This window comes from Lepus europaeus, chromosome 1 (genome assembly GCF_033115175.1).
Source record: "Lepus europaeus isolate LE1 chromosome 1, mLepTim1.pri, whole genome shotgun sequence".
NCBI classification, from domain to species: Eukaryota; Metazoa; Chordata; class Mammalia; order Lagomorpha; family Leporidae; genus Lepus; species Lepus europaeus.
Window position 1 is genome coordinate 43,368,251 of NC_084827.1, and position 27,420 is coordinate 43,395,670.

A 27,420-nucleotide genomic window follows, 5' to 3' on the forward strand; every position below is an offset into this window, starting at 1 on the left:
ACCACTGTCAAAACCTCCTTGTTTTCAGCTGTCCCTGCAAGAGCTCGCTCCTTTGATAAATCATCTGTGGCCACCGGAGTTGTTTCTTCGACACAAACCCACACGTGTCCATCTATGCCAAGTTCTCCAGTGCACACCGCAAGTAGTCTCAATAGCTATGCAGGATGCCCAAGGCCATTCATGTTTTGCCTCCTAATCCTCCTCCAGTCTCATCTCCTGCCACATTGCTTCTCTTCTCCAGCCATGCTCAACCAACACATAATCTCCCACACCCCCGTGTTTTTCCACTTGCTCATTCTCTACTGCGAATGTCCACCTCTTCTTTATCTCAGAACTATCTCTTGAAGCTTTCAGCTTCACTTCAAAAGCGCTCCTCTGCAGAAGCTACAGAGAGGTAAGGACTCTTTCCAGCTCCTCTGTGGTTGTGATTCGGTGCATTTACAGCAAATAAATCATCACAATGAGGTACTGAGTGTTTCCATGTGCCAGGCAATGTAACTTAGCCAATTTACATGCATTGTCTCATTTAACCCTCACAACAATACGGTGATGCGCATAATACTTGTATCACCAAGTTAAAGAGAAGGAAATGGAGGCACAGAGAAAGTTAAGTAGCTTGCTCTGGGTCCCACAGCATGGAGGTACCAGCCAGGATGTGAACCCACATTCTGAATTCATGCTTTCAATAACCATGCAGCAGGGCCGGCGCCGTGGCTCAATAGGCTAATCCTCCACCTGTGGCGCCAGCACCCCGGGTTCTAGTCCCAGTCGGGGTGCCGGATTCTGTCCTGGTTGCCCCTCTTCCAGTCCAGCTCTCTGCTGTGACCCGGGAGTGCAGTGGAGGATGGCCCAAGTGCTTGGGCCCTGCACCCGCATGGGAGACCAGGAGAAGCACCTGGCTCCTGCCTTCGGATCAGCGCGGTGCGTCGACCACAGCGCGCCAGCCGCGGGGGCCACTGGAGGGTGAACCAACGGCAAAGGAAGACCTTTCTCTCTGTCTCTCTCTCTCATTGTCCACTCTGCCTGTCCAAAAAAAAAAAAAAAAAAAAAAAAAAACAAAAACAAAAAACCATACAGCAGAGATTCCAAGATGGTAGAATAGGGAGAGAGCTTACTGTTCAAGTCTAGGGGAAGATAGTTTAAAAAAAAAGTGGAGTGAGTGCAATCTCAGGGAAGTATTAAGGAGAAAGCTGTGGTGGAAACTCCATAAAAGTTACAGGAGGGTGTGGACATGCAGCATGGGCACAGACACAACACAGGACCCCAGCAGCCGAGAGCCTCAGCACCAACTTTGGAGAGTGAGGTGAGACCAGACTTCGGCAGCCCAAGCCACTGGTGATATCGTTGCTGGGAGAGCCTGGCGTGAGTCTGGTCTGGAGCCCTGTGGGGGACAGTGTATCTACCAACACAGAGGAAAAAATGGGACATGTTTCTCTCTCTACAACCCCCAGCAACAGTGCCCTGCAACTAGCTAAGACAGGGAGGGTGCCATTTTTGACATACATAACAGCTGCACTAGCTTGTGTCCACCCGCCTGGCAACCAGCTGAGAAGAGACGTCTGAATCTGGTTAGGGGGATTAACAGGGTGCTGGGCGCCCACATAGGACTGTGAGGGGCCTCCAGCTTCCCAGTATGTCACAGGCTCTGGGGCTTAGGCTGCCTGTTTGGAGCACCAACCGGCTGCTGGTTCTGGGAGCATTTCCATCTCTCTGTAGATGGGACAGACCAGAATGGTAGAGTGGATGTTCGGCACCCTGTGACTGCAGGAGCCTTGTGTGCTGGGACTGTGGAAACACTGGCTGCACGGGAGAGTGCAGGGTGTGCTGGGTCTCTGGCCAGTCACTGTGGGCAGCTACACATGCTCAGGGCTTCCTAATCGCCTGAGGTGGGTCACTGCTGCAGGATTTGTGCTCACCCTGAGAACCGCATGGATCCTTTGTGTGGTTCTTGTGGCAACAAAGATGAATACTACACCCACTGGGACTAGTGCCCAGCATTGGTCCCTTGGAGGAGTGAAGGTGAGGGTGAGATTATATCAACAGAGCTGAACAAACCTTCCCCTGTGATAAAAAAGAAGAAGAAGATATTTATCGTGCACAACTTGAGTGTCACCCTGAATACTCTCTTAACCCTGGAGCACTGACCAGGGCTCCCTAACCCCACCAAACACACACCTCTGAGTATTCACTGAAAGAGCAGACAATCCACTAAGCCACAGAAGCATAGTCCAAAGAGAAAAGCCGTCATGGGGCAAAAAGAAAACAACAAGTATTTCCACAAATGCCTAAAAATAAATGCAGAAATTCAAGAAACAAGAATAAGGAAGACAATGATGCCCCCAAAGGAACACAACAACACTTCAGCACTAGAATGTGAAGATGAAGAGATTGATGAAATGATGAAAATTGAATTTAAAAAAGTAATAGAATTACTCAGAAGCAATCAGAAGCAAATCCATGAATTAAAGAAATGCATACATTACATGAATAAAAAATTTTCCCATGAAATTGAGATTTTAGAGAGAAATCAAAGTGAAATAATAGAAATAAAGAATTCAATAGATCAAATAAGAAATGTGATGGAAAGCCTTAACAATAGGCTTGATGAGGTAGAAGAAAGAATACCCAAGTTAGAAGACAAATCTCTGGAAATTTTAGTCAGATCAAAAAAAGAAGAAAATAGAAAACTAAAGAGCAAGTGTTGCATTTATGGGATATTATCAAACAGTGCAACATACAGGTCTTAGGAGTCCATGAAGGTGAAGAAAGAGCGAAGATCTTTTCAGCAAAATAATTACAGAAAACTTGTCTATTTTGGAGAAAGAAAGGGATGTCCAAGTACAGGAAGCACACAGAACTCCTAATAGACATGACCAGAAAAGATCTTTACCACAACAGACTGTAGTCAAACTCTCCTCAGTAAACCATAAAGATTCTAAAATGTGCATGAGAGAAATGCCAGATTACTTTCAGAGGATCACCAACTAGACTCACAGCTGACTTCTCATCAGAAACCCAACAGGCTGGGAGAGAATGGAGAGATATGTTCCAAGTCTTAAGAGAAAAAAACTGTTAACCCAGAATACTGTACCCTGAAAAGCTCTCATTTATGAATGAAGGTGAAATAAAGACCTTTCGTAACAAATAGAAATTGAAAGAATTTGTCACCACTCATCAAGCCTTACAAAAGACACTTAAGGATGTGCTACACACAGAAACACAGAAACATGGTCATCACTATGCAAGAAGGTGAAGGCAGAAAATTTACTAGTAAAAGTACAAAAGAAAACCAAAGCAAACAATAGGAATATTTATGGAAAAATGGCAGGGCCAAGTAATTACTTATTATTTTTTTTTGACAGGCAGAGTGGACAGTGAGAGAGAGAGACAGAGAGAGAGGTCTTCCTTTTCCGTTGGTTCACCCTCCAATGGCCGCCGCGGTAGGCGCACTGCGGCCGGCGCACCGCGCTGATCCGATGGCAGGAGCCAGGTGCTTCTCCTGGTCTCCCATGGGGTGCAGGGCCCAAGCACTTGGGCCATCCTCCACTGCACTCCCGGGTCACAGCAGAGAGCTGGACAGGAAGAGGAGCGACTGGGACAGAATCCGGCGCCCCGACCCAGACTAGAACCCGGTGTGCCGGTGTTGCAGGCAGAGGATTAGCCTATTGAGCTGTGGCACCAGCCAGTAATTACTTATTAATAGTCACCTTGAATGTAAATGGTCTCAACTCTCCAGTTAAAAGATAAAGACTGGCTGAATGGATTAAAAAACAAGGTCCATCTATTTTCTGCCTTAAAGAAATACATCTCTCCAACAAAGATGCACACAGACTAAAAGTGAAAGGATGGAAAAAGATAGTCCATGTGAATGGAAAACAAAAAAGAACTGGTGAGCCATCCTAATACCACATAAAACAGACTTTAAACAAAAACTGTTAAAAGAGACAAAGAAGGGCACTATGGAATGATTAAGGGATCAATTCAACATAAAGATATGACATTAATAAACATACATACACCAGATTACAGGGCAACTGGCTATTTAAAAGAAATGTTAATGGACCCAAAGAGAGACATAGACTCCAATACAATAGTAATGGGAACCTCAGTACACCACTTTCAGCAATGGACAGATCAGCCAGACAAAATATCAGCAAGGAAACAACAGAGTTAATTTATAATATGTACTAAATGGACCTAACAGATATCTACAGAACTTTTCATTCTACAGTTACAGAAAATATATTCTTCTCATCAGTGCGTGGAACTTTCTCTAGGACTGACCACATGCTAGGCCATAAAACAAGTTTCAGCAAATTAAAAAAAAAATCAAAATCATACCATACTGCCACAGTACAATGAATCTGGAAATCAACAACTAAAGAATCTTTAGAACATATGCAAACACATGGAGACTGAACAACATGCTCTTGAATGAATAGTGGGTCATTGAAGAAAACAAACTAAAAATCAAAAAATTTCTGGAAACAAATGAAGATTACAATACAACAAATCAAAACTTATGGGATAGCCTTTTCCACTCCCTCCACCTCCGGAAGCTGCTGCTGGCAGCCCTTGAGCTCCGGCGAGCACGCTGCCAGGAACATGTACTGGGGCTGTGGGAGCAAGCAGACGCGGGAGTGAGGCTCGGGAAGCTGTGGGCACCTCGTGAGGGCCAGTACTGGCCACGGCTCTCATGGATCAGTTCGGAGATATAGCAGAGTATTTACTCTCATGGATCAGTTCAGAGATATATCAGAAGTAGATCATGTTTTCTTTGACAGTGACTTTGAAGAAATAAATAAATATGAAAGTAATTCAGTTTTTGACAAGCAAAATGTTGATGCCGAAGAGAGACTAGATAAAGGTACAGAAAATGTAAACCTAGAATTTGGAATACAAACAAAAGAAAATTATCTCAGCAATAAGGGGAATGAAAAGAGAACAAAAATTCCTCTAGAAGAAAACCCAATAGAGAATGGTATTGTCCAAACTGGAAATTCTTTATCATTGAACACTTCTCCAAGATCAGAAACATTGTGTGATAATACAATAGGCCATAAAACATACCTGCCCATGTCCCGCAGGATTCCCAAAACTGTAAAAGATGCTGGGGATGACTACTATACAGATGGAGAGGAAAGCATTGATGATGGGAAAAAGTGTCATGTGAGGTCCAAGTCAGCTAAGCTAATAATTTTTTAAAAGCACAAGTAGGAAGTATTCCAAAATTAGTTCTTCCTCTTCTTCTTTGTCTTCTTCATCTCCAAGTTCAGGTACAGATACAGGGTCTAATATCTCCAAATCTGATTCCTCTCCATCATCAAAGAAACATGTATCTAGAGTAACCCTCTTATCACCAAAACAGAAATATAAACCAGGAATAAAGTCAACAGGAAAATGACCCTCAACTACTAGACCCAAAATTGGTGACTACATTGAGGAATCTGAAGATACTGTGACTGACGTAACTCCTTTATCAACTCCAGATATCAGCATCAGCCCTGTTCAGTCTGGGGGCATCAAATGACCAAAAATTAAAAGTTAAAAGGCAAGAAAATGTTGAGTCAGGAGATATATGAAGATGTTGAGGATTTAAAAAATAATTCAAGGTGTTTGCAAACTGCCAAAAAAGGGAAAGAAAAACATGAGCCTAATCCTACCTCAAAGTCTTCAGTGTCAGATTCTAATTTAGCCCACAGATACAAACAGAAAGTCTTACATGACACAGTGCACCTGAATCATCTTTTGAAAGCTTTTCTGCAATTGGATGAAAGGGGACTACAAAGATGTCACTTTGCTCAGCCTTCAGTAGTACCTAGGAAAAACTATTCTTTCCCACGAGAAGAAGTGAGACGTATCGATCAGGAGAATCAGAGGCTTCTGAAAGACCTGTCAAGACAGGCTGAAAAACCAGGAAGCAAAAATACAATTCCCAGAAGATCCGTTGGTCATCTCCCTAAATTGTATCACAGTGCTCTCAATAGACAGAGGAAACAGCAAAGGATTGAAAGAGAAAATTTGGCTTTACTGAAAAGCCTTGAAGCAGTGAAGCCAAGAGTTGGTATGAAACATTCAGAACAGTTAATGGACTATCATCGCAATACGGTTATCTCGACCCATCTCCATCCTCAAGACGAGTGAGATCTACTCTAGGCCAGTATAGCCCATTAAGAGGAGTGTCCAGGACATCCGGTGCAACCTCAGCTGTACGAGTGAATGACAGGCCTTTGACAAACCCAATGGCTGTTGCTGAGACCTAAACCCCTGGATGTCCGTACAGCTTGGTTATAAACTTTTCTTTCACTTTAAATATTGCTCACACAATTTTTATTGAAGTGTTCCTGTATATTATTGTAATTCTTTGTGTAAACATCTATAATATTGGCTTAAGCAATTTGAAAGATACAAAAGTTCTAATTTATTGTTATTCCATGCAAAATTGTCAAAAAGACAATTTAATGTAAAATCAGTGTTTTTTAATGATGATGCAGTTATGGGAGATGTATATGTATTTACAGAGAAGTGATAACATGCATGAGTATTTTCTCAGGACAGAAGTTATTTCAGTTGTCATTCTGACAAAATGTTGGTCATTAGTGTCATTGCATGTCGGACCCAAGGTGTTTGCTATATAGTTCTCATTTTATGCTGTTTTCATTTCTTGTAAGCTTTGACTGTGAGCTTAGATCCTAAATTTGACTGAATTTGTTTTGTTTGCTTTAGAACTAATGTGGCATGACTCATAACTTGATTCTATGAGAACCACACTTTATTATAATGAAATAAATCTTGAAATGTGTTTTCACTGGTGAAGCCCATTTAGATTTGATGAGCAGGTGGGGAGAAGCTTGTACTGGAACAATCCTTGTGATTCGCCAGCGATGTCTAATATTTCTATATAAGTACTCTGAGTGAGATTTCAAAAATTAGATTAACCATTCCAAATGATTCCAAACTGATATTATAAAATTCAACTTAGAAGCCCCTCTTTTCTTCTTCTCCATGGTTGCATACAGTGCACTTAATGATTCTGAGAAATGAGGTGGGCTCTAGAGGTACTGTCTACTCCTTTGTCAGTAGTTTAACCACAGACCAGATCAGTTTCATCAGCAGCAAAAGTATGTTGAATCAGTAAAGTAGCACCACCAGTTAAAAGAGCCAAGAATCAGATCCTGAGGTGTATCAGAACCGTGTTTTAATTGATACCAATTAGCATGTTGGGCTGTGATTTAGTATTGTATTAAGAAAGAAGATTCAGAATAAAAAGGAAATGCTTTAGAAATTCCAGGTAGTATTTATAAGGGCTGAAAAAGAAAACAAAACTATAAGTAATAAGGGAAATAAAATCACTACTGCTTTAAATATTAGCTTATTTTCCTGTTTTGTTTTGGTTTATTTGTTTGAATTCTAAAGTTTCACATTTAAAGTGCTAGAAATCTTGATGAAATTGGTGGAGAGAATGATCCATCATGGGAAGCGGGAGACACAGCAGACTCATAGAATGGCAGAGGTCCTAAATAGCACTCTGGCCTCAGAATCAGCTCTTAAGGCATTCAGATCTGGCTGAAGAGCCCATGAGAGTATTTTAGGCATGGAAAGCCAAGACACTCTGGAAAAAAAAGAAGAAGACCTAAATGAAAGATCTCTGCGAGTGAGATCCCAGTGGAAAGAACGGGGCCATCAAAGAAGGAGGTACCTTTCTCTGAAGGGAGGAGAGAACTTCCACTTTGACTATGACCCTATCGGAATAAGATCAAAGTCGGCGAACTCAAAAGGCTTTCACAGCCTTGGTAACTCATGACTAGAGCCTAGGGAGATTACTGATGCCATAAACAAGAGTGTCAATGTGTTAAGTCAACAACAGGAGTCACTGTGTACTTATGTCTCATGTGGGATCTGTCCTTAATGTGTTGTCCAATGTGAAGTAATGCTATAACTAGTACTGAAACAGTATTTTACACTTTGTGTTTCTGTGTGGGTGCAAACTGATGAAATCTTTACTTAATATATGCTAAATCGATCTTCTGTATATAAAGATAATTGAAAACGAAAAAAAAAAAAGAAATTGGTGATGACAGAAAGAGTGTTAGTCTTTTATTTCCTAATATAGTTATCACTGCTTTTCATTATTGGTCTTTCAGTATAATATCCTTAGAATATATTGGAAAGTGTGCATATTAAATGACAAATATTTCTTTTTTAAAAATGAACTTCTTAGCCATAATAAGGAGATTTTTTTTATTTTTCAGTGCTCAAGCTTTGTAGCATATATGTTGAACTTTCTTAACACCTTTAGCAGTAAACCAAATTTCATTTTGCTAGACATCGATTCAGATTTCTTGGTCTTAGTTTGCTTTCATGGATTTTGTTTATGATAGAGCACAGAACAGCATGGTTAAAATTTTCATCCGAAGACAAGCTGGCTGTGAGGTTTGTTTTACTGCTTTGTACTTTGGGCTGTAATATTCATAAGAAGTTATCTGATGCTTTGTTCCTAGTGAACAAGTTTTTCATATCCACTTTATATATAAGCTTTAAGTAAACTAAGGTTTTCTTTTTTTTTTTTTTAACTTACTGCACTTTCAATGTTTGTAAAACAATACATCCTTGAGATAATATAACAGATTTAAAACTCAGCATCTGGCCATTTGCCCAATAGTGAATTAGCTGTTTAAACAAATTTTTGAAAATTTGACAAAAATATGTACATAAAACCTTTATGTTCATAATGGCATTAGTTTCTGAGTATATTTTATATGATCTTTGTTACCACATGTGCAGATGTAACCCATACACTTTCAAAGAGAAGACCTCTCTCTCTCTCTGCCTCTCCTCTGTAACTCTTTCAAATAAATAAATAAATCTTTAAAAAATGAAAGAAAACTGTGATATTCTCTGATACAAGTCAGTGTGGTTTGAATTTGTGGTTCAAGGGGCATTTTTAATAGAAGGTTATAAGTACACTACTCTGTTTTCAAGAACATAAAGTGAAAGATAGCCTAACACTATTTTATATTTGATTGGCTTGTCTTTAATGTATGTACTTTGAAGATTTACATCTGTACCTACAAAGCATACTGATCTGAGGTCTAATAACGAAGCTATATTATCATTGAGAATTTTCATCTATGTCAAACGTTAAACTAAAGTTGCTTCTTTTTAATAAGACTCTGTGAAAGATAATTATTAAAAGTATTTCTTCAGAGGTAGCTATCATCTCTTCCTTTTCCAGTATCCATTAAAAACTGCTTTGTTAGCTACTACTCCAAATAAAGTTTTCTGGTTTGCTTCTAAACATAGTTAAAAAATAAATATAGTAAAAAAAAAACTTATGGGATACAGCAAAAGCAGTGCTAAGAGGAATGTTTATAGCAATTGGTCCCCACATCAAGAAATTGGAAAGGCACCAAATAAGTGAGATATCAAGGCATCTCAAGGACCTAGAAAAACAACAAACCAAACCCAAAATAAGTAGGAGGAAATAAATAATTAAAAATTAGAAAAGAAATAAACAAAATTGAAACAAAAAATACAAAATATCAGTGAAATGAAGAGCTGGTTTTTTGAAAAAAAGGAGGAGAGGGAGGGGAAGGGAGAGGAGGGGGAGGGGAGAATGGACCCAAATTAATAAAATCAAAGATGAAAAAAAGAAATGTAACCACAGAAATAAAAACAATCATCAGGAATTACTACAAAGAGCTGTATGCCAAAAATCAGGAAACCTAGAAAAACAGATTTCTTTTTTTTTTAACTTTTATTTAATAAATATAAATTTCCAAAGTACAGTTTATGGATTACAATGCCTTCCCCCCGCCATAACTTCCCTCCCACCTGCAACCCTCCCATCTCCTGCTCCCTCTCCCATTCCATTTGCATCAAGATTCATTTTCAATTCTTTTTACAGAAGATCAATTTAGTATATATTAAGTAAAGATTTCAACAGTTTGCACCCACACTGAAACACAACGTGTAAAGTACTGTTTGAGTACTAGCTATAGCATTAATTCACATTGTACAACACATTAAGGACAGAGATCCTACGTGAGGAGTAAGTGCACAGTGACTCCTGTTGTTGACTTAACACATTGACACTCTTGTTTATGGCATCAGCCATCCTACTACTGGGAATTTACTCCAGGGGAATGCAATCAGCATCAGCATATCAAAGAGTTATCTGTACCCCCATGTTTATTGCAGCTCAACTCACAATAGCTAAGACATGGAATCTACCTAAATTGCCCATCAACTGAAGACTGGGTGAAGAAATTAGAGGTATATCTACCATGAAGTACTATAAAGTAGGAAAAATGAAATCTTGTCATTTGCAACAAAATGGATGAAACTGGAAAACATCATACTTAGTGAAATAAGCCAGTCTCAAAAGGACAAATACTGTATGTTCTCCCTGATCTGTGATAACTAATATAGCACCTGAAAGGTAATTTATAGAAGTGAAATTAACACTTCCAGATGCAATGACTGTGAAAATCCCTTGTCTTGACTGTTGAGGAATAGTTGTTTTTAATATACAATTTGTTGAACTCTTTACTTAGTATAGAGTTAATCATATGTGTATAAAGTTAATTGAAAATAGGTCTTAGCAAGAAATAAGAAAGGAGTAAGAGAGGGAGGAGGCAGAAGGTGCAAGAGAGTACAGGATGGGAAGAATCACCATGTTCCTAAGTTGTATATGTGAAATGCATGAAATTTATATACCTTAAATGAAATGTCTCTGGTAAAAATAAAATAAAGTAAAATAAAATAAAATGTTTCACACAGAGAAAAATAACCATGCAGTGTTACTACTTCTCTTGTTGTTACTGTGGCTTTGCCACCGGACTGCACCCTGCGACCAGGCTCTTCCAGTTTATCACTCCCAGAACTTAGTATAGCATCTAACACACAGTTGAAAATGAACAACTATTCATTGAAGAAATGAGGAGTCTGTTTATAAAATGCTCTCTTCTTATGGATTCAATTTTCTCTTATCTCAGCGCATTCTCAGAATTCTTGGATGGAATGTATTTCCTTTAAGAATTGTTAGAAACAGTGTTTACATTTTGTACGTTTCTTTCTGAAACATTTTCAGTGTTGGGTGCTGTCACATTCTTCTATGATTAATGAACAAAACTCATCCTGGAAATATGTATTATCTCAAGGAACACATCCTCTTGGAAAAATCCCTGATAACACTATCTCAGACAATATTCTTGAAAACATATGCTCATTTCCTTAGTGCTCTTCCTTTTCAAAGTATAATTGCATAAAAATAATTGACCTTTTCCTCCCAATTATTTCTGTTCCTTTCTACTTACTCAATTGTTAATAGGGATATTATCTTTTTTTAATGTCTCAACCCCGGTGGCCTAATTTACGGCCTCCAAGTCTGAAGGACAGCAAGCTTTAGTGAGCGTCCAGGGAAAAGGCCTCTGCGAACTCATGGAGGAGGGGGACCAGCTCCGAGAGTGGGAAATCGAAGAATCTTCCTGAGGACTGCTGGGCTCCTACCTGACGGAGGCTGAGGGGATTCATCAAAGAGTCTCCCAAGGGAAGGGACAGGTTCACTTGGGCCACTTCTGTCCGCCTTGGTTTCAGTGCAGAGAAACAGGACCAGGTGGATCTGTGTGAGGAGGAACCACCATGACCAGGGTGGGGGCAACAGGTTCATATCCTGCCCCTGGCCCAGCTCCACCTAGAAAACCCCAACTGGGCAGACTTCTTGTGGGGTGCTTTGTGAAAACCCAAGGCAAATCCGTCTGTCTCCGAGTTGCCCTGTTTCCCTTTAATCCCATTCCTCCTGTTCCTTGAATCCCGAGTGAGCTCACGGGTTTCCTGTTGTAGGGGTTTTCTTCACTGGATCTTGGGGGTTATTTGTGTATGTGTTCCAGGCAGATGGGTGGTCCCTTGCAAGTGCAGCATCACGCAGTTGTAAGCACTCCTGCGCCTGCTCCGAGCAGAGCTGAGCACATGTGCATCTGGGGGAAGCCTTAAGTGTTGGGCTGAGAGGGAGAAATGGGGCCAGATGCATTCATTCACTCGGTGACTCACGGAGCAAACATCTCGGGAGCTTCCTGTGGACCAGGCGTCATGGTAGGCACCCCGAAGATGGGATGCTGCAGCCTCTGCCTTCAAGAAACCCACAGGGCCACAGGGAGACAGGTGTGGAACAAATGTAACATGTGATAAGCCAACTGCTCTTGTGGAGGCACGTGGAAAGTGCTGTGGAAACAGAGGAGGAGATCCAAAGCCTGGCTGGAAATCCGAGGAGAGCTTCCCCCAGCTGAACCTTAAGAGATACGCAATAATTTCCTGGAGGACCTGCAAGGGGGAGTTGGCTCCTGAGAGCCAGGACAGTTTGCAGGATGGGGGAGGAGGAAGAGCATGGTGTGTTTGGATCCCTGGAGCTGGAGGGGAGGCTGCAGAGCTGACAGTGCCCACCCCGGGAGAAGCAGGTCCACCTTACTGGACTGTTGAGTTGCAATGCCGTAGAGGGTGTGGAGCCCCAGAGAGGCTCGCAGCAAGGAGGCGACAGGCCCAGGTTGGTGTGCTGGAAGCTCACCTTACAAGCAGAGTAGAGATGGGGCTGGAGTAGAGCCCAGTGCTTGAGGCTGGAGAGGTAAGAAAAACAGTGCTTGGACTAAGACAAGGCAGTGGGCCAGAGGCGGAGAGGCAGTTATCAGTGACATTTATATCATATCCGGGATTATTCAGGTTCTCACCCTGGCTTCTCGTGTGTGTGTGTGTGTGTGTGTGGCCAGTATATAATTTAGTCATCATTTTTGTTCTTACAAACAGCTGAAAGGGGGATCCAAGATGGTTGAATAGGATACAGCCACAATAAGTTTAGCTGCTCTGGGATATGAAAAGAACAAAGGAAGCACTACATTTTCCAGGGGTCTGACTCACAGAAATTTTTGGTGAATAATTGGAAAAAAAAAAAAAAACCCAAAGCCTCCGTGGGAGAACAGGAGAGCAGACAGAGACTGCTGCAGCCAGCTGCTGGCTGTGAGCCGCCACCTTACCTCGTCAAGGCATCAAGGTAGGAAGAAATTGCTGTGCCCCACTGCTCGCAGCTTCAGCTGAGAGGGAATTCCACGGTCACCCACTGACTTCTACTTCAGCCTGGAGAGCTGACTGGGGGCTGAGCAACTGCCCAGCCTTGGAGCACAGGAGGGAGCCACCCTACTCCCTTCCCCTCCTCCACACCTGCAGAGCACCAGACTTGGCAGTGGAGTGACAAGATATATTCCAGTACTTAAGAGAAAAAAACCTGTCAACCCGGAACACTGTACACTGCCAAGCTCTCATTTATGAATGAAGGTGAAATAAAGACCCTCCATAACAAACAGAAATTCTAAGAATTTGTCACCACTCTTCCAGCCTTACAAAAGATGCTTAAGGATGTGCAACACACAAAAACACAGAAACATGGTCATCACTGTGAAAGAAGGTGAAGGCAGAAAATCTCCCAGTAAAAGTACAAAAGGAAACCTAAGTAAACACTAGGCATATTTATGGAAAAATGGCAGGCCAAGTTGTTACTTACCAATAGTCACCTTGAATGTAAATAGCCTCAACTCCCCAGTGAAAAGATATAGATTGGCAGAATGGATTCAAAAACAAGGCCTGAGGCCAGTGCTGTAGCATAGTGAGTAAGGCAACCACCTGCAGTGCCGGCATCCCATATGGGTACTGGTTAAAGTTTCGGCTGCTACACTTCTGATCCAGCTCTCTGCTATGGCTTGGGAAAGCAGTGAAAGATGGCCCAAGTCCTTGGGCCCCTGCACACTTTTGAGAGACCCGTAAGAAGCTCCTGGCTTTGGATGGGCACAACTCTGGCCGTTGCAGCCAATTGGGGAGTGAACCAGAGGATGGAAGACCCCTCTCTCTCTTTTTGCATCTCCTCTGTGTAATTCTGGCTTTCAAATAAATAAATAAATCTTGAAAAAAAAAAAAACAAGGCCAATCTGTTTGCTGCCTACAAGAAACAAATCTCACTATCAAATATACATGCAGACTGAAAGTGAAAGTGTGGGAAAAGATATTCCATGTGAATGGAAAACAAAAAAGAATGGGTGTAGCCATCTTAATATCAGACAAAATAGACTTTAACCAAAACCTGTTAAAAGAGACAAAGAATGGCACGAATGATTAAGGGATCAATTCAGCAGGAAAATGTGACTATCATAATTGTATATGCACCTAATTTCAGGGCACCTGACTATTTAAAAGAAATGTTAATGGATCCAAAAAGAGATAGACTCTAATACAACAGTAATGGCAGAATTCAATACTTAACATTGAGCAATGGACAGAACAACCAGACAGAAAATCAGCAAGGAAACAACAGAGTTAATTGACACTATAGACCAAGTGGACCTAACGGGTGTCTACAGAACTTTCCATACTGCAATTGCAGAATACACATTCTTCTCAGCAGCACATGGAACTTCCTCTAGGATGGACCACATGCTAAGCCATAAAGCAAGTCTCAGCAAATTAAAAAAAAAATCAAAGTCATACCATGCATCTTCTCTGACCATAGTGGAATGAAGGTGGAAATAAACAACTCAGGAATCTCTATAACATATGAAAGCACATGGAGACTGAACCAACATGCTCCTGAATGAACAACGAGTCATAGAAGAAAACAAAAGAGAAATTAAAAAAATTCTGGAAACAAATGAAAATGACAATACAACATATCAAAACCTATGGGATGGGGCCGGCGCCGTGGCTCAACAGGCTAATCCTCCACCTTGCGGCACCGGCACACCGGGTTCTAGTCCCGGTCGGGGCACCGGATTCTGTCCCGGTTGTCCCTCTTCCAGGGCAGCTCTCTGCTATGGCCCGGGAGTGCAGTGGAGGATGGCCCAAGTCCTTGGGCCCTGCACCCGCATGGGAGACCAGGATAAGCACCTGCCTTGGGATCAGCGCAGTGCGCTGGCTGCAGCGCGCCAGCTGTGGTGGCCATTGGAGGGTGAACCAGCAGCAAAAGGAAGACCTTTCTCTCTGTCTCTCTTTCTCACTGTCCACTCTGCCCGTCAAAAAACAAACAAACAAACAAACAAACAAACAAAAAAAACCTATGGGATGGGGGCTAGTGCTGTGGTGTAGCAGGTAAAGCTGCCACCTTCAGGGCCGGCATCCCATATAGGCGCCGGTTCGAGTCCCAGCTGCTCTACTTCCTATCCAGCTCTCTGCTATGGCCTGGGAAAGCAATAGAAGATGGCACAAGTGCTTGGGCTCCTGAACCTGCGAGAGAGACCTAGAAGAAGCTCCTGGATCCTGGCTTTGGATTGGCACAACTCTGGCCATTGCAGCCAATTCGGGAGTGAACCAGTGGATGGAAGTTCTTTCTCTCTCTCTCTCTCTCTCTCTCTCTCTCTCTCTCCCTCTCCCTCTCCCTCTCCCTCTCCCTCTCCCTCTCCCTCTCCCTCTCCCTCTCCCTCTCCCTCTCCCTCTCCCTCTCCTTCTCTCTCTGTGTAACTCTGACTTTCAAATAAATAAATAAATCTTCAAAAAAAGTATGGGATACAGCAAAGGCAGTGCTAAGGGGCTGGTTCTGTGGCACAGTGGATAAGGCTGCAGCCTGCAGTGCTAGCATCCCATGTGGGTGTCGATTTGAGTCCCAGCAGCACCACTTCTGATCCAGCTCTGTGCTATGGCCTCGGAGGGCAGTGGAAGATGGCCCAAGTCCTTGAGCTCCTGCACCAGCATGGGAGTCCCAGAGAAAGGTCCTGGCTGCTGGCACCAGATTGGTGCAGCTCCAGCAGCTATGGCCATCTGTGGAGTGAACCAGCAAATGGAAGACCTCTCTCTCTCCCTGTCTCTGCCTCTCTGTAACTCTGCCTTTCAAATAAAATAAACAAGTCTTTAAAAAAAAGCAGTGTTAAGAGGAAAGTTTATAGCAATTGGTGCCTACATCAAGACATTAGAAAGGCACCAAATAAATGATCTATCAATGCATCTCAAGGACATAGAAAAACAATAGCAAACCAAACTGAAAACTAGTAGCAGAAAGAGAAATACTTAAAATTAGAGAAGAAATTAAATTGAAACCAAAAAAAAAACAATACAAAAGATCAGCAAAATGAAGAGCTCATTTGTATAAAAAAATTTTTTAATTGGCACACCACTGGCCAAACTAACCAAAAAAAAAAAAAATGGAGGGAAAAGACCCAAATCAACAAAATTAGAGGTGAAAAAGGAAATGTAATAACATACCACAGCAATAAAAAAGAATCACCAGAATTTACTACAAAGAGCTGTATGCCAACAAACTGGGAAATCTAGAAGAAACGGATAGATGCCTGGACACATACAACCTTACTAATCTGAGACTTGAAGACACAGAATACCTAAACCAACTCGTAACCAAGACAGAAATTGAATCAGCAATAAAGACCCTCCCAACAAAGAAAAGCCAAGACCAGGCAGGTTTACGGCAGAATTCCACCAGACATTAAAGAAGAAATAACACCAATTCATCTCAAGCTATTCAAAACAATTGAAAGAGAGGGAATCCTTCCAAATTCTTTCTATGAAGCCAAAATCACCTTAGTTCATAAACTTGAAAAAGATATACCAGGAAAAGAGAACTACAAATTTCCCTGATGAACATAGATGCGAAAGTACTCAACAAACCCTAGCCAGTCGAATTCAACAACACATCAGAAACATCGTCCAACCAAACCAAGTGGGATTTCTTCCTGGTATGCAGGGATGGTTCAACATTAGCAAATCAATCAAAGTGATACATCCTATTTACAAATTGAAGAACAAAAACCATATGATTATCTCAATAGATGCAGAGAAACCATTTAGTAGAATAAAACATCCTTTCATGATGAAAACTCTAAGCAAATGGGGTACAGAAGGAACATTCCTCAACACAATCATGGCAATTTATGACAAATGCAGAGCAGCATCTTATTGAATGGGGAAAAGTTGGAAGCATTCCAAAACTGATCTAGAAGCAGACTAGAATGCCCACTGTAATCCTTGCTATTTAATATAATCCTGAAAGTTTTAGCCAGAGCCCATACAAATTGGGATGGAGGAAGTCAAACTATCCCTATTTGCAGATGACATGATTCTATATATAGGTGGTCCATAAGCTAATATGTGGAATCAACCCAAATATCCACCAACTTAATACCTTATAAAGAAATTATGGGATCACTTCTCGGCCTTTTGGCTAAGATCAAGTATAGAAATTATGGGATATGCAAAACAAGGGCTACTACACAGCAGTTTTAAAAAATAAAATGCAGTCATTTGCAACAAAATGGATGAGACTGGAAAACATCATACTTAGTGAAATAAGCCAGTCCCCAAAAAACAAATACCGGATGTTCTCTCTGACCCATAATAACTAATAGAGCACCTAAAAGGCAATCTATAGCAGTGAAATTGACACTTTGAGAAGCTAGGACTTTGAACAGCCCTTGTCTTGGCTGTTGAAGAACAGGGTTTTTGTTTTTTTTATATACTATTTGTTGAACTCTGTATTTAACATAGAGTTAATCATTTGTGTATAGTTAATTGAAAATAGATCCTAGTAAAAAAAAATAAGAGTGGGAATAAGACAGAGAGGAGGAAGAGAAGTGGGAAGGCATGCATAGTGTGAAGAATCTCCATGTTCCTAAAGTTGTAGTTAGGTAGTGTATGAAGTTTGTAATTATAAAGCTCTATAGTTATGTATACATTCCTACAGACTTACTTCTTTTTTTTAATAGGCAGAGTTAGACAGTGAGAGAGAGAGACAGAGAGAAAGGTCTTCCTTCCGTTGGTTCACTCCCCAAATGGCTGCTATGGCCGGCGCAGTGGCACCAATCCGAAGCCAGGAGCCGGGTATTTCTTCCTGGTCTCCCATGCAGGTGCAGGGGCCCAAGCACTTGGGCCATCCTCCACTGCCTTCCCAGGCCACAGCAGAGAGCTGGAGTGGAAGAGGAGCAACCAGGACTAGAACCCAGCACCCATATGGGATGCCGGCGCCGCAGGTGGAGGATTAACCAAGTGAGCCATGGTGCCAGCCCCCAAACTTATTTCTAAGGGTACAGTTTAAAAACTTGCCATGGGATCCCAAATCTTCTTAAGCTGTGGGGTAAAAATATCATTTTAAGTGTTAAAGTGATCATATGGATAGGATTAAATTCTAAAAATGACCATATAGATAGGCATGTTAAAGTGATCGTATAAATAGTATTAAGTGTTATTAAGTAATAATAATAGATCAAATTAAAAAGGAGAGAATACTCTAAAATGGGAAGCAGTCCACAGAGCAGACTCATAGAATGACAATCACTTGAAGGAGCACTCTGACCTCAGAATCAGCTCTTAAGGCATTCTGGTATGGCTGAAAATCCACAAGAGCATTCTAGGCATGGAAAGCCAAGACATTGTGGCAAAAAATGTCCTACATGAAGGGATGAGACCCCAGTGGAAAGAAGGAGGTACTTTTCTCTGAAAGGAGAGAACTTTTTTGCTTATGGCCTTGTCTAAATGCTGATGGAGTTTGTGGATTCAAAAGGCTTCCATAGCCTAGGCAGCTCATGTCAAAAGCCTCAGGTGATCACTGACATCATACATAAGAGTGTTAATTGCTAAATTAACAACAAGAGTCACTGTGCATTAACTTCCCATGCACAGATTTGTATTAGGAGAATTAACAGTAAAACTTGTTTTCAAAGATTTATTCCATTTTGTGTATTAAGTGGAGGATATACTTATGTCTCATAAGTTTTAGTTATGCAAAATTGTCCAATTCCATTGCTTCTTTTCTTAGGTACTTCTTTAGTTAATGATAAAACTTATTCCCAAAGACTTACTTTCTTTTAATGGATAAGTGGAGGATATGCTTTTGTCTCATAAGCTACAGTTATGTCTAAGCACTCCCAAAAGATGTATCATTCTCGGGTGCTTCTTTAAAGTTAATTGAGTTTCTCAAAAAAAATGAAATTAACTTTGAGATGCAATGATTTTGAACAGCCTTTTTCTTGATGGTTGAGAAAAATTTTTTAAATTTTTTCTTCTTTTTTAATGTAAATTGTTGAACTCTTTGCTTACTATAGACTTAATCATCTGTGTATAAAGTTAATTGAAAATAGATCTTAGTATAAAATAAAACTGGAATAGGAGAGAGGAAGAAGAGGGGTGGGATGATGGGCACAGTGGGAAGAATCACTATATTCCTCTATATTCCTAAAGTTGTACTGATGAAATGCATGAAATTTGTATTCCTTAAATAAAAGGTTTCCCTGGAAAAAAAGAAAATAGATCTTAGTAAAAAATAAGCAGGGGAATAGTAGGAGGAGGAGGAAGAGGGGTGGGAGAGTGGGTGGGAAGGCAGGTATGGTGGGAAGAATCACCACGTTCCTAAAGTTGTAATTATGAAATGTATGAAGTTTATATTCCTTAAATGAAATGTTTCTCTTTCAAAACAAATAAATAAATACTAATTTTGAAAAAAAAGACTTTGAACCAAGAATATTATATCCAACGAAGCTATCCTTTAAACGTAAAGGAGAGAGGCCAGCACTGTGGTGTAGCAGCTAAAGCTGCTGCCTGCAGTGCTGGCATCTCATATGGACAGTTCAAATACTGGCTGCTCCACTTCCGATCCATCTCCCTGCTAACATGCCTGGGAAAGCAACAGAGGATGGCGCAAGTACTTGGTTCCCTGCACCCATGTGGGAGACCTGGAAGATGCTTTTGGCTCCTGGCTTTGGTCTGGCCCAGCCCAGGCCATTATAGCCATTTGGGGAGTGAACCAGCGGATGGAAGATCTCTCTCTTTCTCTCGCCCTCGCTCTACCTGTAACTCTGCCATTCAAATAAACAAATAATTTTTTTAAAAAAAATTGAAGGAAAAATTAAGTATTTTCCATATCAGCAAAAACTGAAAGATTCACCACCACCAGACCAGCCTGGCAAGAAAAATCCTGAAGGACATCCTGCATTAAAAGTAAATATAATGAAAACACATGACACCATCAAATTCACCAACAGACCAGGTAGAATCATTACCCAATCAACACAATGATGGGTCTTAGTTTTTATCCATCAATACTCATCTTGAATGTAAGTGGATTAAATTCACCAACACAAAGACTTAGGTTGGCTGAATGGATAAAAAAACCATGACCCCACTATATGCTGCCGAAAACAAACTCATTTCACAAAAATATGGACAGACTGAAAGTGAAGCACTGGAAAAAGATATCCCAGGCAAACAGAAACCAAAAGTGAGCAGGCATAGTTTTCCTGACATCAGATAAAAGACTTTAAATAAAAAACTATAAAGAGAGATAAAAAAGACATTACATTTTGATAAAAGGTTGAATTCATCAAGAAGATACAACAATCTTAAGTATATATGCACTCAACACAAGACCACACAGATATATGCAGAAAATACTATTAGGCCAAAGGGAGAGGTATACTCCAATACAATAATAGTGGCTTCAACACTCCAGTCTCATCAACTGACATATCATCCAGACAAAAATCAATAAGGATACATCAGAGTTGAAACATACTATCAAACAAATGGACCTAACAGACATTTCTAGGACATTTCACCCAACAGCTACAGAATACGTGTTCTTGTCATCAGCACGTGGAACATTTTCTAGATCAAACCACATATTAGGCAGCAAATCAAGTCTCAGCAAATTTAAAAAGATTGAAATCATACCATGTATCTTCTCACACCATGATGGAAAAAACTAGAAATCAACAAGAAGAACAAGAGAACACTCAAGTACTTGGAAATTAGACAATATGCTACTGAATGATCAATGAGTCATTTAAGAAGTTAAAAAGTAAATCAAAAACTTTCTTGAAATAATGAAAATGAAAGCACAACATATCAAAACCAGTGAAATACAGCAAAAGCAGTATTATGAAGGAATTTTATAGCATTAAGTGCTTATAATCCAAAGAGAAATGTCTCACATTAAAGATCTAATGACGCATCTTGAAGACTTAGAAAAACAAGAACAAACCAAACTCTCAACTCAGCAGGAGATGAGAAATAATAACCATCAGAGCAGAAATAAATGAAATTGAAACTTAAAAAAAGTACAAAAGATCAACAAACAAAAAGTTGAGAAGATAAGCAAAATAGATAAACCACTAGCCAGACTAACGAAGAAAAAAGAACTCAAATAAATTAGAGATGAAAAAGGAGATATTAAAACTGATACCACTGAAACACAAAGGATCATATGAAACTACTATGAAGAAATCTATGCTAATAAACTGGAAAACCTCAAAAAAATGGATAAATTTGGAGCTGGCACCATGGCAGCAGTAGATTAGGCCTCCTCCTCCTGCAATGCTGACATCCATATGGGTGCTGGTTCATTTCCTGGCCACTTGTCTTCAGATCCAGCTCTCTGCTAATGGCCTGAGATGGACCAAGCTCTTGGGACCCTGCACCCACGTGAGAGACCTGAAAGAAGCTCCTGGCTCCTGACTTTGGATTAGCCCAGCTCTGGAAGTTTCGGCCATTTGGGGAGTGAGCCAGTGGATGGAAGACATCTCTCTCTCTCTCTGTCTCTCCTATTCTCTGTAACTCTACGTCTTGAATAAATAAATAAACCTTTTAAAAATGAGAAATGGATAAATTCCTGGATTCATATAACCTATCAAGATTAAATCAAGAAGATACAGACAACATAAACAGACCTATAACAAGCAATGCAACTGAAGCAGTAACCAAAAGTCTTCCATCAAGGAAATGTCTGGGACCCAATGGCTTTACTACTAAATTCTACAAACATTCAAAGAGGAAGTAGCTTCAGTACTCTTCAAATTAATCCAAAATATTGAACAGGATAGAACTCTGCCAAACTCTTTTTACAAGGCCAGCATTACCTTGATACCAAAGCCAAAGACACAACACAAAAAGAAGACTACAGACCCATGTCCTTAGTAAACACAGATGAAAAGATTCTCAACAACCAAAATCAAATCCAAAACCATATAAAAAATATCATACAGCATAATCAAATGTTATTTATCGCAGAAATGCAAAGGTAGTTCAATGTTTGCAAATCAATAAACATCATAGATCACATCAATAGAATGAAGAACAAAAACCATATGATCACCTCAATAGATACAGAAAATGCATTTGATAAGATTCAATACCCTTTGTGATAAAAACTTTCCACAAATTAGGTACAGAAGGAACATTCTTCAAAATTACAAAGGCTATATATCACAAACCAACAGCCAATATTCTACTGAATGGAGAAAAATAAAAGCATTTCCCTTCAGATCCGGAAAAAAACAAGGATGTCCACTTTTGCCATTCCTATTTAATATAGTACAGTTTTAGCAAGAACAATTAAGGAGGAGAAAGAAATAAAGGGCATCAAAATTGGAAAAGAGCAAGTCAAGCTATCCATGTTTGCAAATAACACGATGTTATACATGGAAAAAGCTAAACACTCCAGCAAAAATCTGTTAGAATTGATAAGCCAATTCAGTAAAGTTGGAGGTTACAAAATAAGCATAAAAAAACAGATTTTTTTGTATGCTAATGATGAACTCGCAGAATGAGAAATCAAGAAAGAAATCCCACTCACAATAGCCACAAAAAATCAAATATTTAGGAACAAAATTAACCAAAGAAGTGAAAGATCTTCACAATGAAAATTATCAAACATTGATGAAAGGAATCATCAAAGACACACAAAAAATGGAAAGATAGTCTTTGCTCATGGATCAAAAGAATCAATATTAAAAATGTCTATATTACCTAACTCAGTCTACAGATTCAATGCAATCCCTATCAAAATACCAATGACATTCTTTACAGAATCAGAAAATGCAATGTTAAAATTCATGTGGAATCACAAAAGATCCAGAATAGTCAAAGCAATCCTGAACAAGAAAAATCAAGCTGGAGGCATCACAATACCTGATTTCAAAGCATACTACAATGCTTCAGTAATCAAAACAGCAATGGCACTGGCATAAACACTGATACATAGATTAATGGAACAGAATAGAGCCCTGAAATTAGTCCATATACATACAGCCAACCGATTTTTGACAAAAAAGGCTCAAACCATACAGTGGAGTAAAGGATAATCTCTTCAACAAATGATGCTGGCAAAACTAGATGTATATATGTAGAAGAAATTAGATACATACCACATATAAAAATCAACTCAAGATGGATCAAAGATCTAAATTTAAGACCTGAGACTATGAAGTTGCTAGAAGAAAACATAGGGGAAACACTCTAAGACATTGGGGTAGGGGTCAACTTCTTGGATAAAACCCCCAAAGCACAGGCAAAAAAGCAAAACTAAACAAATGGGACTACATCAAACTCAGCAAAGGAAATAATCAGTAGAGTGAAGAGACATCCAGCAGAATGGGAAAAATATATTTGCAAACCACCTATCTGATCAAGGATTAATATCCTGAATATATCAGCAACTTGAATTCTACAACAACCAATCCAGGTGAGAAATGGGCAAAGGACTTCAATAGATAGTTCTCAAAAGAAGAAATACACATGGCCAACAAATATATGAAAAAGTGCTCAACATCACTAGCCATCAGGGAAATGCAAATCAAAAGCACAGTGAGATATCACCTCACCTCTGTCAGAATGGCTAAAATCAAAAACACAGAGAGTAATGAATGCTGGTGAGAATGCGGAAAAGGGGAACACTTATACATGGTTTCGAGGAATGCAAATTAGTGCAGCCACTGGGGAAAAGAGTGTGGAAATTTCTTTAAAAATCTAGAAATAGACTTGCCATGTGATCCAGCAATTCAACTACTGGGTATTTACCCAAAAGACTTTAATATAGCATATCAAAGAGATACCTGCACCATCATGTTAACAGCAGCACTGTTCACAATAGACAAAATTTGAAACACTCAAGGTGTCCATCATCAGATGAACAGATAAGCAACTGTGGTTTATATGCACGATGGAATATTGTTTGGCTATATAAAATAATGAAATTCTACCATCTGCAGCAAAATGGATGCAACTGGAGGACATTATGTTGTGTGGAATTAGCTGGACCCAGAAAGACAAATACTTTATGTGGGAGCTAAAATTTAAAAAGCAGACAGAAAAGTAAGATAAAAAGAAAAAAAAATCTGAAACTACACAGCCTTACAACATAGACAATTAAAATTAACATGGAAATGCCAACACTCAATGCCAACACTCAATTAGAGTTGATTCTTTTCTAGATAATTTGATTTAAGAGTCATAATAACTGTAGGGCTTTCTAAGTGGTAACGGAGCTGAGAACCATGCTGCAGTGTGGCAGAGGTGTGACTCAGTACACCAGGAACTAAGTGACACTTGTTTAGAAAAACACCAGAGATTTAATGTCACCTGTGAGACCTACAGAAAAAAATGCATTCATAACATAAACCCAGGGATAATCACCTCCAAAAAGTCTAGGCTGAGAAGTAGGACTTTCTGGTCATATGGACAGCATGGGCAATAACACATAAAATGAAGCCAAAAATAGTAAAAGGCACAACTGGCTTTAACTGCTATCATTATCATCCATGACTACTTTGTTCCCATCTTCACTTCATAGGTGCCTACCGAGTCACATGAAGAATGGAAGGAGAGGCATCCCAAGCGGGAAGATGGCATGTACAAAGGTCCTGAGGCAGCAAAACAGTTGGCATGTTTAATCAATGGTTAACAGTCTTTCAAACCTTGGTCTCTCCTGACTTTGTGTGTTCAGACACTGCTGGGTATTCCCACTACACTCCACACTTGACCATATTCACCTGCAGTCACAGTCTTCTTAGCTTCTCTCTTTAGTCTCCTTCATGGAGTCCCCCCCCCCCCCAAAACATGGGTGCTCTGCCGTGTTCTTCCTGGGTGGCTGGGTGGACTTTCCTCCTCACTCCCCAAGCTCTCCCTGAGGGTCTTGGCCACATTCACACCCCTATGCCAGTGACTCCCCCGTCTGCCACTCCAGTCACAATTTTTCTCCCAAGCCAGCTTTTGGCCTGAGTATCCACAGCATCCTGTTCCGAGAATTTCCTCAAAACCTTTTACTTCTTTTCTCCATTACCTTTTTTTTTTTTTTTTCTGAGATAGAACCTCTATCTACCCAAAGCCAGATTGTTGGAATCATTCTCCTGCCACTCCGCCCTTGTCTTCCACAGCTAATCAATTATTAAGTTCTTTCAGTTTCACCTCCTAAATATTCCTGAATACATCCTTCCCAGACTGGTCTGGCCCCGACCGGCTCCTTCTTTAACCTGAAAATACCCTCTACTGGTCTCCCTGCCTCAAGTCCTTCCCCCCTCCTCCCTTCCCTCCCCAAATGGCTAAAGCTCTCCTGAGTGCCACTTCATCATCTGCCGGTTCAAGTCCAGCCTCCCTGGCTTCACGCGGAACTCCCCCAAGTCAACCTCCTTTTCCTAGTGTATTCCAGCAGGATTCAGCTACACAGAGCGCCTGCAAGAAGCTTGCAGGCCGGCCTCTGTGCTGGACAGCCTGAGTGAAGAGTCTTTCCTCTGCTTCCCTCTGTCCCTGAACCTGCCACGTTATTTTTAAACGACCCACACCTTGTCTTCCAAATCAGCCACAGAGAACAGATCTCATTCCCATTTGGCAAACAGCCAGGCCCTTATTTGTTCGTTAGAAGAATATTTATCAAGTGTTTACTGCTTCCCAGGGTGTAGGGGAAAAAGCAGCAAACACACAAAAGCCAAAGTGCTCGTGGCTCTCACTGCAGTGAGGAGCTGCAGGATATTGTCTACATCGTAGACATTCAAGATCAGTGCTCATAGTGGAAAACTTTGAAAAGCAGGCAAATTAAAGAGTCTTCTTAAACCACTGTCTAAGCACACCGTCTGGGACCTCGCTCTGACTCATTCTGCCTTTGAACAAGTATGGCAGTGACTAAGGCGACTTAACCAACGGATTGACCTGCTCTAACGGTGGAACCTTCTGTGGTCTTTAGTATACGGGAACTCTCTTAACCAGCAGGAAACCCTTCCCCGTGCACACAGAGCTATACCAAATCATTCCAATATTCCTCTAGAGCAGGGGGGGAAATGCATAATATTCCATTTTATTAGACACTTTTTTAAAAAGTTATTTATTTGAAAGGCAGAATGACAGTGGGAGGGTGGGGGTGGGAGGAGGCTGAGAAACAGAGATCTTCCATCCACTAGTTTACTCCTCAAATAGCCACAATAGACAGGTGTGGGACAGGAGGAAGCCAGGAGCCAGGAACTCCATCTGGGTTTCCCACATGGGTGGCAGGGGCCCAGGCACTTAAACCATTTGCTTCTTTTCCAGGCAAATTAGCAGTGAGTTGGATCAGAAGTGGAGCAGTGGAGCCAGCGCTGTGGTGCAGTAGGTTAATCCTCCACCTGCGGCACCGACATCCCAGATGGGCTCCAGTTTGAGTTCCGTCTGCTCCTCTTCCAATCCAGATCTCTGCTACGGCCTGGGACAGCAATGGAAGATGGCCCAAGTGCTTAGGCCCTGCACCTGCATGGGAGACCTGGAGGAAGCAGCTGTCTTTTGGCTTCAGATGGGCCCAGCTCCAGCCGTTGCAGCCATCTGGGGAAGTGAACCAGCAGATGGAAGACCTTTCTCCCTGTCTCTCCCTCTCACTGTCTATAACTCTATCTCTCAAATAAATAAATAAAATCTTTAAAAGTGGAGCAGATGGGACTCGAACCAGCACTCATATGAGATACAAGTGTTGCAAGCAGCAGTTTGACCCACTGAGCCAAAATGCCAGCCCTTTGTTAGACACTTCTTTTAAAAGGCCCATTTATTGTATTTGAAAGGCAGAGTTAGAGAGAGAGAGATTTGCCATCCACTGGATCACTCCCCAAATGGCCACAATGGCCGGAGCTGGGCCACAGCAAAGCCAAGAGCCAGGAGCTTCTTCCAGGTCTCCTACTTGGGTGGCAGGGGTCCAACCACTGGGATAGTTTTCTGCTGCTTTCCCAGATACATTGGCAAGGAGCTGGATCAGAAGTGGAGCAGCCGAGACTGGAAGATGCATCCATATGGGATGCCAGGGCTGCAGGTGGCAGCTTAACCCTCTTCACCACCACTGGCCTCTATTAGACCCTTGAAAAAGCCATTGCAGCTAAAGATTTGCAAAAGCTGCATGGCCCCCATCATCTCTCCCCATTCTCCTCACACCTGCGCCATGCCCAGATGAATGGCTCTTGATGCTTCCACACTCACACCCCTCTATGTTTTTCGTGCAGCCTGTGGCTCACTGCACGTCCCTTCTCCTCCACTGGAAAGAGGAAGTCCTTCTGGACCTCTGTGCATGGCACATGTCCCTCTTCACTGCTTCCCACGCCCACGTACTCAGTAAGCACCTGTCACACTAGAGGGGAAGTGCAGGAAGGAGGGGCCACGGCTGTT

The 27,420-nt window shown here is 41.1% G+C and overlaps 1 protein-coding gene and 1 pseudogene across 1 annotated transcript in view; one reads left to right on the top strand and one right to left on the bottom strand.

Annotated features, from left to right (window-relative positions):
- The window catches only part of FBXL13 (F-box and leucine rich repeat protein 13), a 251,473-nt gene that overhangs the window by 45,083 nt on the left and 178,970 nt on the right, over window positions 1-27,420 (bottom strand). The gene's annotated exons all lie outside the window — the stretch shown is intronic.
- Window positions 4,735-6,294, top strand: LOC133765197 (cilia- and flagella-associated protein 97-like; annotated as a pseudogene).